This window comes from Tamandua tetradactyla, chromosome 26 (assembly GCF_023851605.1).
Source record: "Tamandua tetradactyla isolate mTamTet1 chromosome 26, mTamTet1.pri, whole genome shotgun sequence".
Lineage (NCBI taxonomy): Eukaryota > Metazoa > Chordata > Mammalia > Pilosa > Myrmecophagidae > Tamandua > Tamandua tetradactyla.
The window spans coordinates 1,192,943-1,208,403 of record NC_135352.1 but is presented as its reverse complement, the minus strand read 5'-3'; the positions used below and the strand labels follow the sequence as shown (position 1 = coordinate 1,208,403).

Genomic DNA, 15,461 nt, shown 5'->3' with positions numbered 1-15,461 from the left:
ATATCCTAGATAATGCAAATGATCAGTAGCTGCATGCCTACTAATTAGTAAACTCATTAATTTCAAGAAATATAGAAAGATTTGATGAAAGAGCACAAGGAAGGAATGATTGGTTCAGTTTATTTCTCAATATATTTGCTATTTTCTTTAAGGATTAATTTTGACAAAACCCTGACTAGGCTTGTTTTCTTATTTACTGATCCTCTTCAAAAATTAAAATGATTTCTGATACTTTTGAGTTGGTGTCAAGTTCATAATCATATGCTGTACATGTGTCAGTAATATTGGACAATCAATTTGGTAAAGTAATAAAGTTGAATGTGACCCATTGTTTAGGGGACATGTCATTCTTAAAATTTTTTTTACTGATTTAATTGGTAGATGTGTTATCTATTTTTCACACTTTGATGACTACATATCAACATTCAGGTAATTGCATGAGACATACTTCCCTATCTCAAACTACCAAGCACATGCAAACTTGATTTTATGAGTGGTAAATCAATGTTCTTTTAAGCATGTTGGCTTGGTGGGTTATTGGTTATATCAACAAGAATTTCATACACTGAAACAGAAATGTATGCCCTCACTAAACTCAAGTGGCATATCACACAAACAAAATTTACATACACACGCACCAACTAAGCAGCCACTGTTTTGTTTTCTGTCACTAAAGATATTAGTGCATTTTTTAAAGTTTTGTATGAATGGGATCATACAATATGGAGTGTTTCTTTTCTACTTTCATTCAGCATACATATTTTGTCTATCACCCATGTTATTGTTATGTGCTTTGATTGTGCATTTTTTTAATTTTTGACTGGTATTCCATTGCAGAGGTTTATAAAAAATGTTAACCCATTATTTCCAGTATTTGATTATTAAAGCCAACCATCAATTAACATTCTGATAAGCAGCTTTGCCTGGAAAAATATTTTCTTTTCTCTTGGGTAAATACTTAGGAGTGGAATGGTTTTATCACATGATGGGTGCATGTTCATATTTTTAAGAAACTGCTGAGCTTTTTTCAAAGCACTTTTAGTAATTTCCATTCCTGCCAGCAGTTTATGAGAGCTACAGTTTCTATATGTATTTCCTAGTGCTTGGTATAGTGATAACTTTTACTATTAGCTATTCTATCTTGTTGTTTTATCTGAAGCACTTGTATGTGTTTCTTTCTATTTGTAGTATCGCCTAATATCTTTGCCTTATCTTATTCTGTTAATGATATCTTTTGAACAACAGAGATATTAAATTTGATGGTGTTCAGTAATTAATTTTTATGTATTGTACCTTTTATCCCATATGTACGAAATCAATGTCATACCATGTTCACAAAGATTTTCTACTATGTTTTAATTTATAAATTTTAGAATTTTAATTTTACCATTTAGTTTCACAGAGTCAATTTTGGTATATGGCATGAAATGTGAATTAAAGTCCATTTACTTAAGTATTGATTTTTGTGTGTGGTACCATTTTTTGGACACCCTCTTATCTTTGAACTGTCTTTGAAACTCTGACAAAAGTAAGTTGCATGTGGGTGTGTCGGTATTAGTACATTCCTGGATTTGGTATTTTGCTCTAAGGAATTTGTATATGGTTTTCCCAGTACCACCATGTTTTCATTTCCAAAGCTTTATAATTATTCTTAAATTTAGGTAATGTTAATCCTGTAAACATTTTCCTTTTCCTCAAAGCTGTTTTGGTTCATCTATGTTCTAGGTTCTTTGCATTTCTTTATGAATTTCATAAGAATTATAACTTTATAATTTTTTCCCACAAAAGCCTACTAATATTGTGATTTTGCTAAATCTGTAGATCAATTTTGAGAGAACTGACATTTTGTAAAATTCAAGTTTTATGACCCCTCTTTTTAGTTGGAAGATGGAGTTTAATTGCTTTACAAATGCTGAGGATTTTCTTCTTTGATATTAGACCAAGATTCAACAAGTGATACTTTATAAAGCTTAGTTGCCATGTGAATCTGTATCTTATCAATAAACTTTTTCTGTACTTTTACCTCAAAATCCTTTGGCCATCTTGCACTGTGAATAGCTCTTTTACTCACAGTTAATTAGGAAAATATTTTCCCTTGAATTATCCAGAATTTCCGTATAGTAACATATCATAAAATATTTTTTAAAGTCACATTAATTACACCACCAATCTCATCAGAGAAGTTGTTATGTATTCAGAAAGTGTCAAGCTCACTGTGACAAATACAAGTTTTCCAGAATTCTAATTTTTGAAAATTTAAATTTTATCACTGGCAAGAGCAGCAGGCACAGTTCATTCATTTTCAAGAAATGCTGTGTAACTACTCAAGTCTGAATAAGCATCAATTGTCTGTCAATCATTCTCTCATGAAAATTGATGTTCAATGCAACTGGCTCAGCCCAATCACACATATGCTATTCCTTAAGACAATTGTCATATTCCAGTATGCAGCAATAATGCTTAGAGGATAAGCTTGCATTTCATCACTCAGAATTTTAAAGGGATACTTATTAGATAGATGAGATTTAACAAAATTATAGGAGAATTAATAAAATGTTTAGTCCTTCATCCAAAACAGTTTTGAAGAAGTTGACTCTTGTGCTTTTGAATGCAAGTGTATAGCAGGGAAGAAGACTGCAGCTACACATGCTTGGGTTCAGTGCCACTGCCTTGATCCATGCTTTGGTGCCATCCATCTTCTCTGCCACTGCCATGGCACCAATGGTGCAGACATTAACAAAGTGCTCTAGGATAAACTGTGAGATTCAAAAAGCTTTTCAGCCCTTTGAATGTTTATTATTATTTGCATGTATTGTCAAAACATTCCCATAAAAGAAAATATCATTCAAAGAGTAGCTGGTGCTGATGCAGCATGTCCAGCCAAGATTATAGATTTGCGCATTTATAAGACAAAAGTAACATTCCATAAGCAAGATATTATCTCAGTCTTCAAGCATGCAGCTAAATCTTTAATTCAACAAGCCACAGTGACACTGGAAGTGCCTCTGACTGAGTTTTTACTGACTATTCCTCCAGTGGGCATTGAGCAATGTCAGTTGTTCAGGACTTTATTGGTCTCTCAGCTACCATGTGGGCTTCTCCAACAAAAACAGGGATAACTTACCCCACAGGAAACTTCAGTGGCTTTTTCTTTAAATATAAAACAATGATTTTAAATTATGAAATATAATATACTTAGCAGAAAGCAAAAAATTCAAAGTACATTGTAACAAGTAGTTACAGAACAGATTTTAGAGTTTGATATGGGTCACAGTTCCACAATATCAGATTTTTCTTTCTAGCTGCTCCAAGACATTCAGTTACTTTTTTATTTCTAATTTGAAAACCTGGAACAATTTTTGGCTTTTAAAGAGGTCATAATGTGTACACTTAAAATGTTCAATTATTTTCTTCTTTAAGCTCTGGATGACTGGTCTCAACATAACACTACAACTTCACAGTAGTATACAGAATGCTGTGTTGTGTTAAGACATGGCAGGCATTATCAACATCTATAAAGCTGAGAGGAAGATAGCTTTCATTGTTTTAATTTTTCTCCATTTCTCACAAGTTTTGGTATCTTTAACAATAAAAGTTTCAGTTGTGGGTTAAGAAAGGAAGTCTTCTAATTCCCTCTTCAAAGCCAACAATCCATCTTCTTGTTGTGATTCCTTGAAGGCACCAAGAAAATGCTGAGATTTTAAAATAATGGTTCACTGGACAATAATGAGGTTACAGAGATTACAACTGAAGAGGGCTGCTCCCTGTTCCTCTCCTTCGTGGAAAGTGGGTAGGGGTTTCCGAATGCCGGACATGGTTCCGGTATCTTGAACTGAGAAACTTGGAGAAAGGGGAAGGGTGCGGAGCCCAGCCCGGCAGCGTTTCTCAACAGCGAGGGCACCTACTGATGGTCCACTGCCGGGGTTGCAGGGAGGCTAGGCAGCCGCTCCTGGAAGCCCGGGAATTTGCAGCTCCTGACCTCAGGCCCCTGACCCGGGCTTGTCTTAGCCTCTCCGCCTACTCTCTTCTGCGGCAGTCGGCCGCCTGCCTCTGTCCTTCCTTGAGCTCAGAGGCACTGCAGAGAGCCGCCGCCGGACTTGCTTTTCCAGCGTGTCCACCACCGCCGCCTTCTTATTTTTGATAGTATCAAAAATGGTATAAATTTAAAATTCGGTTTCCAATTTTTATGCCATTACATAGAAATGTTGTATTTTTGCCTTTTGCCCTTAAATCTTACTATTCTTTATTTTAATTTTAGCAACTTTGCATTGAGTTTATTGAATTTTCTTTATAAGCATACATCTAAAATGAGAGTAAGACAATTCTTTTAAAAGTGAGAGTTTTTTTTTTATTTTTTCTGTCTTCATGGACCACACCACTCAGTACAGTGTTAAAATGGTATGAGAGGACTATTTGTCTTGTTACTGATCTTATGGGGAAGCATTCAGTCTCTTATCAACCAGTATTCTGCTATCTGTAGGATTTTTGTTAATAGCCTTTAACATATTTAGGAAATTCTCTTCTATCATGAGTTTGGTGAATTTTTACATCCTGGGTGGATGCTTGTTTTCATCAATTGTATTTTCCGCATATATTGAGATGATTGCATGGTTTATTTTTCAGTTAATGTGGTTAATCACTTCAATTTATATTCTATTTTTTAAATTATTCTCTATTGCTTGACTGAACCCCACCCTATTACAATGCATATCCTTCTCAGATGTTATTGCATGTGATTTGATATATTTTAATTTCAGAATTGTTACATTGATATCTATTTTTCTGTAGATTTGTATCCTTGTAATATTTTTTATCTGGATTTGAAATCAGGGAAATACTGGCCTTACAGAGTCATGCTCCTTCCAAAATTTTCTGGATAACTTTGTATATAATTTTCAGTACTTATTCCTTAAATGCTTGGTAGAATTCTCTGTTAAGTCATCAGCACAATGAGTTTTGTTTTGGGGAAGGTTTTAAACCAAAAACTCAAACTCTTTATTAGAATGTTTGTGCTATTCAGATTGTCTATTTCTTCCTTATTATGCTTTGTTCATTTGCATCTTTTAAGGCTTTTGCTCATTCAATATATGCATAAATTAATTTTATTATTTAAATTTTGGCCAGAGAATATACTTTGTAAGACTTAGATATTTATCAATTATTGAGACATTTTAACTCCCAAGATATGATCTGTACGGGTGAATTTTCCACACACACCTGAAAAGAATGTGTATTCTGCTGTTGTTGGACCACAGAGTATTCCATAACCATCAATTAGTCAATTTCTTTGATAAAGCTGCTCAAGTTTATCATATCTTTACTAAATTTTCTCTATTAATTGTACCATGTTTTAAGAGAAGCAAATTAAATCTTAGAATATAATTGTGGACCATCTTTTCCTTGAATGTTCATCAGTATTTTGTTCAGACACATTAAAGCTCTATTATAATAGTCATTATCATTTAGGATAATAATATCCTTTTGAATTTTGACTATTATCGTGAAATTATCTTCCTTAACTTTGTTATAATTTTCTCTGAAGACTACTTTTTCTCACATTGACATAGCCACTATAGTTTATTTTGACAGGTGATACTACAGTATATATTTTCATTCCTTCCATTTTTGACCTATTTGCAGCTTTATATTTAAAGTGACTTAGTCACAGATAATATACAGTCTCATTGTCTTACATCTGATCTAGCAATAGCTGTCTTTTAGTTAAGGTTTTTAGATACTAATATTTATTATGATCATTGAAATCTTTAGTTTGAAGTACACTCTCTTGCTATTTTTTTCTATTTGTCTCAGCTGTCTTCTTCCTTTGTAGTCCTTTCTGTTTGCTTTTGGATTTTTTTTATATAACAGTGTCCAGGTCTGAGTTCATCCTTAAACCATGTCTAACTGATTGAAAATATGCCATGTTTCCTTGAAGAAGGACCTTGAAAGCAAGTTTATTTAGGCAGTACCAATTATTCCAATACTTCCACCAAATCTCTTCAGCCATTTACCATAGTAACTATATGGTGGGAGGCAGGGGAAGAATACTCATAACTTTCCCAGGCTTGGTATATAGTATTTCACTGCACATAGATAACTGAAGAGAGTCCCTGTTAGAATGAAGACAAATAGAGACCAGCTGATAAATGACTCCATTCCAATTGATCTTCCAGTATTTCATGGTATGTATGGATCTACTCTTTTGACTATTCCTCCATTCCTATAAGAATATTGTACAGGTTATTATATAGAAGACATACTAAAAAATGACAGGCATGCTGTACACATATATGCCAGAGATTTCAATCAAAGATTTAAGGGCGGGCCGCGGTGGCTCAGCGGGCAAAGTGCTTGCCTGCTATGCCGGAGGACCTCGGTTCGATTCCCGGCCCCAGCAGGCGGGCCGCGGTGGCTCAGCGGGCAAAGTGCTTGCCTGCTATGCCGGAGGACCTCGGTTCGATTCCCGGCCCCAGCCCATGTACCAAAAACGGAGAAACAGAATACAATAAAAACAAGAAAATGTTTAAAGATGTTTCCCTTTCTTCCTTCCTTCCTTCCTTCTATCCTTCCTTCCTTCTCTCTCTGTCTTTCCTTTAAAAAAAAAAAGATTTAAGGTCTTACCAAGAAGTGACATTTATAGGAGTCCAAGCATCTGAGTAGAGGAGAGACAACCTTTCAAGGAAATTTTGTGAAACTTATTCCAGTAAACCAACAGATGAAAAAAATGGTTTTATAAAACAAAAAAGAGGGTATTTTTCAAGCCTATTGCTGTTAGTTGATTTTTCAGCTCACTTCCCTATTGTTCTTCAGACAGGAATCTAGATCACCCTCATATCTGTTGTACACATAGCATCTAAAAATTAATATTGTAAGCAAGGACTAAAATTACATATTAAAATAACAAAATAATGGCTTAAGTTCTGAATTCCAATACACTTCTGCTTTTAATAGCTATATGATGATGTACATAATGCATAACTTCCTTCACATACTTATACATGTATATATACATACATATATATATATAGAGAGAGAGAGAGAGAGAGATTTTGAATAAAATATTCCTTCCAGCCAAAACATTCTGTCTTCTTTTTTTTTTTTTTTTTTTTTACATGGGCAGGCACCAGGAACCGAACCCGGGTCCTCGGGCATGGCAGGCAAGCACTCTTACCTGCTGAGCCACTGTGACCCGCCCAACATTCTGTATTCTGACTGGCAAATTGTTAAAGTCATTTTAAAGCTTGAAGCAGTATAGTGATAATTTTACCTTGCCATACTTTGAATGCATCAGTGAATTAGAAATATCTATACATTGAAATGTGTAAACTTTAAAATAATTTTCACTCTGTTCTAAGCTGATAGGCTAGACTACTATCTTCTTTATTTTTTCTATGATAAACACATTCATAAGTGATTTGTGTGAATATAACCAAAATCCATTTTTGAACATTTGGAAAATCCCTTGGAGTATCATTCAATCAAGCAATTATTAATCTATATGCACACAATTACAAACAATATTTAAGAGATTGAAATGATTGAGTAATTATTAAAATGTGAGTTATTTAAATTATATTTACAAAGCAGAAATATGATTTTTATTTTAACTTTTTCTCGTTTTATGTTTATATAAATACATACGTATACACAATATCCACTAATGTGCTTGTTAAAGTATTCATTAATATTCATCCATTCATTCATTTTTTGACTGATTTTTTCCAATATCTATTTGTTGATAGATTCTTTAACAAACATAAATTTAGTGTAAATAATAAAACATACAAGGATTGCTGACGCAGTGTTACCTATTTCATTCAATTAAGTGAAAAATACTTATCAGCATTAGAGGTTGAAATTTGGATGAATCATCATTAAAGTCTCCATGGATTTTGTGCTTCTGGAAAATCAAAATAACCAGTCAATTGCAATAGGGTGATACATGTTTAAAAAAAGGATACTCCATAAATTTATAGCCAGGTACCAGAGTAGATAGTTTGGAAAGAGTCTGGGAATAATTGGCAACCCAAACACAGATCATTGTAGTGTTGTAGCATATGTTGGTTTCTATAAGCAGAGATTGGTACATTTTTTTAATATTGACAGTCCCCTAAGGTCAGAGATGTAGTATATGATGGAAACATCTTTAAGATTTGTGTATTTTAACAATCTTCAAGCCAATAATATTGTACTGAAATTACATATTATTTACAAGAGTCATCTGAATAACTTGAAATATAATTAATAGTAACAAGTATGAATTTGCCTTTATGTTCAGCTTAGTAAATCCTTGTACCAATTTTGTCACTTGCATTTAATTAAGATAATGAAAATCTAATAACTGTTCATTCAAATACTGAGAATGCTATGTACCATAAGTTGTGATGAAATTCCCAGTTTATGTTATTTAGCTTTAATAAAATTACTTGTATAAATGTTACATCAAAAATCCCATACCTATTAACATTTCCAGCAATCCCAGAAAGAAAATGTGTATATACTAATCATTGCTCCTGTTTTCTATCCCCCTTCACATGATTAGCTGAGGGCTGTAAGTACTGATGAATTCCATCATGAAAGGAAGATATTCCCCTAGCTTTTGTTTCATAGGCACATGAATGTCACAGGTTGTAAATGACATGAAGCCTTGTAAGATCAGCCTACAAATTCAATTTATAATTAAGTAACCAATAGGATAAATAATTTCATATACAATATTTTAAATATGAATTCAAATATGTTTTATAATTCATTCTGAAGATAACTTATATGTATCAGAATAAAATAATAATATTGTAAAGGGAAAAAAGCATGAGAAAAATTTTGAAATATAGGGTAAGACTATAGCTTAACCATGAAGTGGTGGCTTTGTTTGAGCTCAAATCACTAGGTAGTACAAGAATTTGACCTAAATAACATTGTAGACAAAGGAAAATTGAGACTCATGCTTGAATTTGTGTGTGTGTGTACATGTAGAAAGCTATACATGCATTTTGAGATCTGTGAGAATCTCTGCAAATATTTTAAGTCTCTGTTAAACGAACATTAGATAGGGATTAGGAAGTACTGATTTAGAATACTTGTTCTCCTAAATTTCTCTCTTCTTGAGTAGTAAAGTTTAAGTAGTTACATAATAAAAATGATTTTGTTGCTAGATAGGAAGAGTAATATATATATATACATATATGGAATTCATTTAAAAGAACTTAAATTTGCTTACATAGTTACATACTTACTGATGACATCTCTCAGGGATTCTCTGATGTTCTCTTTATGGAGACTGTAAATAAAAACATTCAGCCTTGGAGTTACAATAGCATTCTGTTGCAAATTTATTGACATCCATTATATTGCCCTTTTTGGAGAATGTAGATGAAAATTGAGCTCCTGTAATAAAGTGTTATAACTGTCAAGTGGGAAACAAGTGTGAAAGGCCCCCTGCCACCCCTGAACAGAGAAAATCCTGATGACAGTAATGAAAATGTAGATGTAAGAAATTCCAGGAAACAGCAAGGAACCCAAGAACAAAACAACAGAAGAGATGAAGTCTGCCAGTCCTGCCCTAGAGATATCTGTATAGACAAGCTTTAGCACTGGGGCACCATCACAGAACTAATTGATTACATTTGGCCCACCAAAAGGATAGAGTTGCTGTTAAGATGGATGATAGTAAAATTGACAGAAATGCCCCCACTTAGGATCCCAGCAGCAACATTATGCATGTCAGTTTGTTCATGATAATAGCATATCTCAGTGGGTTGCCAACAGCAAAGTATCTGTCAAAGGACATGACAGCAAGAATGAAGAAGTCTGTGGGTCCCAGGAGGAAGTAGGAGAAAGACTGTGTAACACAACTCTCAAGGGATATTGACTTGGTGAGTGGGAATGGTTGGGTAGCATCTTAGGTACCACTGTGGAGATGATGGTGACTTAAAGAAAGGAAAGATTAGCTACAAAAAAATACATGCATGAATGTGGATGGCAGTCACAACACATGAGAATGATAATCATTGTGTTGTAAATCAGAGACATCATGTACATGAGCAGGAACACAGAGAAGGTTTGAAATTCTACTTTTTCATTCTGAAATCCTAGAAGGATGAACTCAGTAACTTTCTTCTTGTTTCTTTGACTATACTGTTACCAGTCAGGCTGATCAAATGGAAACAGAAGTTTATGATGGTTTTTGTTTCTCAACCCTGGAAATACCCTACCCATGACAACTGATTAACTTTTGTTTGCAAGGAGACATGATCATTTCTCCAGTGCATGAACAACTTCTGTGACAAAATGTACAAGCTCAAGTGTTAGATTCATTCATATTAGCAGAATAACTGTCATAGTCAAGTTGTGATAACTAAATTTGGATAAACTTTGAACTTCCCCTAAATCTAGGGGATCTATCATTAAAAGTCATTCTCAAGTGATGTAAAATACACTCATATGGGATGCCCTTTTGATAGACTTGGTGCAGTAACTTTTATCCATTAAGATATAAAGGTACTTATTTAGTGTGAAAGTTGCAATAAATATAATTATATACTAATATGTATAATGAGGTATTTTAGGGTACTTTTTAATTAAGAAATCAACTATTAATGAAATAACTGAACATGTTCATGTAAGATGCATTTTCCTTAAAGCTCATGACCTTTGACCCACTGACTCCAACCTCCACATTGTCAAATCAACAGCTAAACAATGTGAAATCAGCCTATCTCATCTCCCGAAGAATCAACCTTTAGTGAGAATACTATTTTCATATTTATTTCAAGTATAAGGGAAAGGGTAGAATATCTTTGTTTTAACCTTTGGTGATATTTCTCTTTGAATTCAGAAAGATAGTGCAAATACTCATAAGAGGTTAAAAGTATAATTTTGGAATTTTGACTATTTCTGGGAGCAACAACAGCTATCAAATGTAAGTAATTTCATACAAAAATGCAAGGGCCAGAAATAAAGAGAAATAGGAAAATTTTTGCAAAAATGGAGATTTTTACTTATTTAGCTGATGTTTTAGAATATATACATTGCACTCTGAAACTATTTGATGGCAAGAATACAGGTTTAGGGCAGGATGTAATATCAAATCCAGAATTACAAGACAAAAAAAGTGTGATGTTGGCAGGTTTTAAGAAAGCTAAATTTAGTTGACTGTGTATTTTAATTGCTATTTTTTCTGTGGTTAGGCATCTTCCTTTATTAGGCAGTGAGTAAAAGACAACTGATGTTCACAACTCCAATTTAAGGGAGACCATTTAAACAAAAATGGTCCCATAGCAAAGTGAGGCAGAAGGAATCCAGGGATATCTGAGTTTTCTTATTACGGCTAATGGAGAAATTATGACTGATTTGTTTTTTCCCAGCATATCATTAAGATTAGTAATGCCTTGTGATCCAGGACTCTGTGTATCCCACAAGCCCTGACTTATGATGGACTGGTTCATTCACTTTGGTGAAAATGGGTACAGACAGCTAAAAGCACATTGTATTGAGCTATTTCATCAATTAACATTTAAGTTCTCCAACAGAAAGAGAGGAGGTTTTATAAGGTATAAAGCTTGTTCGATAGGGATTCAGGCTGACTATAGCAAAAGATCAGAATGCTTGACAAAAAAAAAAAGAAAAAAAGAAACCAAGTTTTCAAAAATTTAGAAGCTGGTCACATGGGATACAGTGCCCCAAACAGCAAACTAATTTCCCTGACTCCAGCAGCAGGGTCTGTATGCTAAAAAATGAAACACTTGCTAAGACCAGAAAGTAGAAACATTGGCACATGCAAAATCACCAGGTACTTTCCAAAACCAAATATTAACCAAATATTAATGCTATTATAGTGTTTAACTAGAGAGGCATGGTTTGACATTTGTTTTAAAACCAAAAGACCTATGGAATATATTTTCTTTTTCTTTTTGGTTGTTTGTATGACAAAAGATATATAAAGTCAATCGCTTTAAAGACATGTTTATATGACAAATGTCTCTAGCTGGATGGTGGAGAACTTCTTCTGGAGAAAGGTCTTGTTTAATGTTGAGCACCAAGCATGCTGTGGGTGTTTCTTAAATATAAAATGACAAATGCTAAATTCCTATCTCTCAAAAGCATCATTTCTTCTTGAAACTTTCTACCACTTGAAAGGTCACTACAGTTTTATAACAGCCATTTCAGGAGGGCCATACCCAGCCCTTCCCTATGTTTTTAAATAGACTTTACAAAAACTTTTCAAAAATATTTTTTTTCTCTAAACCTAAATCACATAGGGTTGAATTGTACATGTTTTGCCATTGCTCTAACTATAAGCATCCTTATTCTTAATGCAATAGACTGGCTGCATCCAACCCCATCATGCTGGTAGGTCTATTTTAGCTTTCTATGGGAAAAGGCAGGTAGCCTTTATCACAAATTAAAGGCACAACTATCTTTATGCCATTTGTTACCAATTTAATGATAACATGCTGGTAGGTCTATTTTAGCTTTCTGTGGGAAAAGGCAGGTAGCCTTTATCACAAATTAAAGGCACAACTATCTTTATGCCATTTGTTACCAATTTAATGATAACATGCAACACGGGGTGGTTATATAATAATTTTATATAGATTTTCTTTTTTATAAGTTCTCTTAATCTTTCTAACATATATACAATATACATATATTTATATATACCCCTGATAAATCTTGTTTTAAAGGTAAAACATCAACTCTTTTCAGCCTTATGGTGAATGTTGAAGGCTGTCAGTATCTATAACTCCACTAGAAAAATGATGGTTGAGTGGATTCTATTTGTGTTTTTTTAACACTATATCCTTGGTTTACAATTAACGTATATTCATTTTTCTTGTTACTAACATTTAAATATATATTGTTTATATCATATCAGTGGGAAGTCTAAAAAAACAAAAAAACTCCACTATAGCTTAATTCTGTCATACTCAAAGCAGAAATCTTTGCCTAAGAGACAACCCCACTGATATGATATAAATGGGATATTGCAGAGAGGCAATATTCTCTTTTTTTTATTGGATATATACTAACACGGAAGATCTTTACTTTATATTATCCTAGATTATGATCACACCTCATTCATGAAACAGAAGAGTTGTAGAGACTTATTTTCCAAACACTCATGATTCATGTATGGGTTTAACTTTTTTCAGACACAGATTCATTAGAAACATTTCCCTGGTTCTAACTATACTCCTTTAGGGTGGAAAAATTAGGATGTTAAAAAAAAATCCTCCTTATGAACCTCTCTCCCATGTCTAAGTGTAGCCCTGTTCTATTATTCTGAACTTAAAGTTGTCTCCAGGCTATATGGGGTGGGGGGTGGGGGTGGGGTGGCCAGGAAGACCTCTGCAACGCCATTCAGTGTTATATTTTGACTGCTTACTGACAAGAAATAGTTGTTCATTCTACCTTTTGCAATTCTTTAAAACCTAGTGGCATAAATTGAGACACAGCACGATTGTTTTACAAGACACCTACTGTATCTACTTTTGTTGGGATTAATACCCAGTATTGCTGTCATAGCAAGAAGACCAGCACAGATACTGCTATTCACAGTGTTGCTTTTGTTTTTTTTTGTTTTGTTTTGTTTTGTTTTACTTTTTTCACATTATTTTAATCTACAGAGTAAATCATTATATATACATGGGAACCAATTAATGCCCTTAGACAAGGTATAGTTGTTTCATAAAGCAGGAAAGACAATGCAGGGGGAAATGTGACCAAAAGCGTGGTCACAGGGGCTTCAGAAGTTCTAGATACCTCTTTGAGTCAATGTGGGAGCTCACTTCTAAAACGACCAACGTTCAAGAGGAATGCTTTAATTGGCAGAAAATACCTCCCCCTCCCCTCCCTTCCCAACCCTTCCCTATTTTTTTTTAATAATCTTTTCAATTCACTATCAAAAGTCCTGGCTCTTCAGATACACTTTAAACTATAAATAAATACTGCATAGTTTCTGTGTTTTTTGTTGTTTTTTTTGAAAAAATTATTGCAGTACAATTACTCCTAGTTGGAATTCAGTAAGGAGCAAACAGCACAGGCGTGTGGGCGGTCCGAATGGGTCGTGAGCTGGTTGCAGGAGCGCTGGAGGAAGTGCAGAAGTCTGGAATAGCGTGGCTGCTGGAGCAGTTCGAGGACTGAAGGGGTTGGGTAGAATTCGTGGAGCCAATGGCTTAGACGGTTCTTTTGAAAATACTAGTTTTACCCCCAGTGGATGTGCTCCTTTCTGGTGATTGTTGTAAGGACTGTATTTAGGTTTCGGGGGCTTCCCAGCAGCTCTGTCTTTGTGACTTATACTGCTAATGTGCTGCTTAAGCTGTGTTTCTGAGTTGACATGCACATCACAGATTTCACAGTGAAATGTTTTGTTTTGTAGGCCTGTGTTTCCCTTATTAACAGGTCCTTTGACTTTCACTCCTGCCCTAGGAAATGCTTTGATAGTCCCACTTCCATTCTGGGCTTCTAGCATGGTTTTGTGCTTAGTACCACAGTTGTGTGCTTCCAGCTGTGAGGCTGAGTTGACAGCAACCTTGCATAGGGAACAGTAAAGAAGTCATTTTGCTTTTTCTTCCTCAGCCTCTGTGGAAGGACATGAGCTATTGCCAGTGGCTGTTGTGGGGCTTTTTTCCACTTTAGAGGTGATCTCAGTTGTCATAACACTGCTTTTGCGAATTTCCACACTTGTCGTCGTCATAGCTGGTGTTCCTGCGGTGTTGTATCGGAATTAAATCTCAGTTGGCAAATGTTGCATGATATGATTTGCTTTCTTCGATGAGGAAGAGGAACCCCGAATGAATGATTTATTACAGCTTTTTGGATCAGGTCCATCGCATTAAAATTAGGGAAAAGGCTGACCGCAGCAGCAGTGTCAAGAGGAAAGGGAAGAAATAGTTTAATATTCAGCGACGGTTGCAAAGGAGGGGCAGGTGGATGGACCAGGGCTGGGAGAGCAGGGCTCTGGCATGTACCACCAAAATACATTATGTTTCTCATTGATCTTGCAGCCGGAACCCCACCGCGGCGTCTTCAGCATCAGCTCGCACCCAGTGCTGACGCACCGAGCACAGCCGTTTCATGCTACTTTCCATGGCAATGTCCCCAGCATGGAGACCAGCTAGAGCCCAGCGTGCTTCCTCCGCAGGATCTTAATTGCTACTTTTAATGGATGTTTTACCAGGTAGTTATTAGTAAAATATTAGTTAACAGAACTTAAGTATTAGCTAAAATTTGAGTACATTATAGAGGGTAATGGTGGAAATGAGACAAAATTTTGAGATTTTGGATTTGGATTTTGCTCTTCTTTCTAACCCAAAATATTGATTTTGTTATTATTTCACTCATTGTCATTTTTATATATTTATTTCACAATAAGAAAAGTTAACAAGAACACACATGACTTTCTGACATGCATGATATGCATTAATGATAAAGGGAGGAAAAATAAGGTTACATCAAGG

The 15,461-nt window shown here is 34.7% G+C and overlaps 1 long non-coding RNA gene and 1 pseudogene across 1 annotated transcript in view; one reads left to right on the top strand and one right to left on the bottom strand.

Moving 5' to 3' along the window:
* The first annotated feature begins 9,761 nt into the window (after positions 1 to 9,761).
* The window catches only part of LOC143669797 (uncharacterized), a 36,723-nt gene continuing 31,023 nt past the window's right edge, over positions 9,762 to 15,461 (top strand). Inside the window, exons 1-2 of the long non-coding RNA XR_013169067.1 lie at positions 9,762 to 9,875; positions 15,009 to 15,181. This is a non-coding gene — a long non-coding RNA (uncharacterized LOC143669797). The remainder of the gene's footprint in view (positions 9,876 to 15,008; positions 15,182 to 15,461) is intronic.
* On the bottom strand, positions 14,022 to 15,053 carry LOC143669796 (zinc finger protein 385D pseudogene; annotated as a pseudogene).